The sequence below is a fragment of the Adiantum capillus-veneris genome, chromosome 11, assembly GCF_014529385.1.
Source record: "Adiantum capillus-veneris isolate H3 chromosome 11, ASM1452938v2, whole genome shotgun sequence".
Lineage (NCBI taxonomy): Eukaryota > Viridiplantae > Streptophyta > Polypodiopsida > Polypodiales > Pteridaceae > Adiantum > Adiantum capillus-veneris.
This window is the reverse complement of record NC_140941.1, coordinates 139,489,431-139,490,872: the sequence shown is the minus strand read 5'-3', so window position 1 is coordinate 139,490,872 and position 1,442 is coordinate 139,489,431.

Sequence of the window (1,442 nt, the reverse complement as noted above, 5' to 3'; positions counted from 1 at the left end):
GCTTCTCCCAAAATTGAGAAGTTGACATGCGCAGAAGCTTTAGGCTCTTTTTGGTAGATGCAATTTTTAGGCCTTTTGTAGATGGTGTTGATGATTAAGAGGGAAGGTGCCTTTGTTTGTGCTTAAGGAGGGAGGAAGAAATAAAGAGGAATAAATCAAACTAGAGTTTGAAAAAAATAACCCATAATATCTTGATCCTCAAACTAGAACCAGTGAATTGAAATGCTTTGTCCTCCAACCCCCTCACAAAACTAGTAGATCTTGATCGTGCCTCTCTTTATCTCCCTATCCACATATGCATCTAACCAACAACAACATGTGATCCAAGTGACAATTCTACATCCATATAAATCAAGGTGATGATGAAGCCACCTGTAGAGAGCTAAAGAATGTGACTCTGGTACCGTTGTGCCAGTGGAAAAAGGGAGCCATTCTCTCTCTCTCTCTCTCTCTCTCTCTCTCTCTCTCTCTCTCTCTCTCTCTCTCTCTCTCTCTCTCTGTGGAGCAAGGGCTACCAATGCTGATGGGGTGGACTGCCTTAGGTGGACTACCAAATGCATAAGTGAGTAGGGTAGGCTTTTGTTTTTGAAAACTCTTTGGAAGTTTTTTTTTTGGTTGAAAAAGCCTATTCAAGTATGTGGTTCTAATTTTGGACTCGCTAGTTTAGTAAGAATCAACGGAGATTTGGCTTTAATTTAAAAGGAAAGTGTCATTGGAGAGTAAAGTGACTTGTCAGATGTCGCATGATGCAAGGGAGAGAAGTCGGGGTGGCGATCGACGAGGATTGTGGGTTGGGGGGTAGGGGGATCATCAAGCATGCGAGCAGTACGCAATTAGAAAATACTTTTTTCCTTGCTTCTGTGTCACCTCTATGACAACAGACACTTTCTAGTAGAGCAGTTTTGGGGAGTTGATGCAATTGGATCTTGCAGGTTTGAGGTTCAACCTCAATGAAGAGGGGTTTTGAGGAAAGTGTGTTGTCCTTCTTGAATGAAGAGTGCGGGCACAATCTCGTGAGATTCGAGCTAATGTAGCAAGTATGTGCCTACATTTTTACAAAAAGAAATTGGCAGAGCATCTCTATGAGATGCTCTCCTCTTAAACGAAAATAGAAAAGAGAAGGATGCACCCTGATGAAGAAAAGGCAAGGGCAAGCTACAAGCACAAGCACATGTGATTGCATGCTTTGCTTCGTCACCAAGCCAATCGCGAAAGGGGGGGGGGGGGGGGGATGCACCTTTATATATATTTATATAGTGGGTGATTGTCTCAGCAGCAGATGTCAGTGTTCGGTTGGTTTCAGAGAATCTGAGTGGTCATTCGTGGATCTCGAGTGAGTTCAAATCCCATGGATCAATTTTGGGCACAAAACTAAAATAAGAAGCTTAACCTTGGGAAGGAATCCCAAGGAATCCCCGGAGATTCGTCCTAATATAATAAGG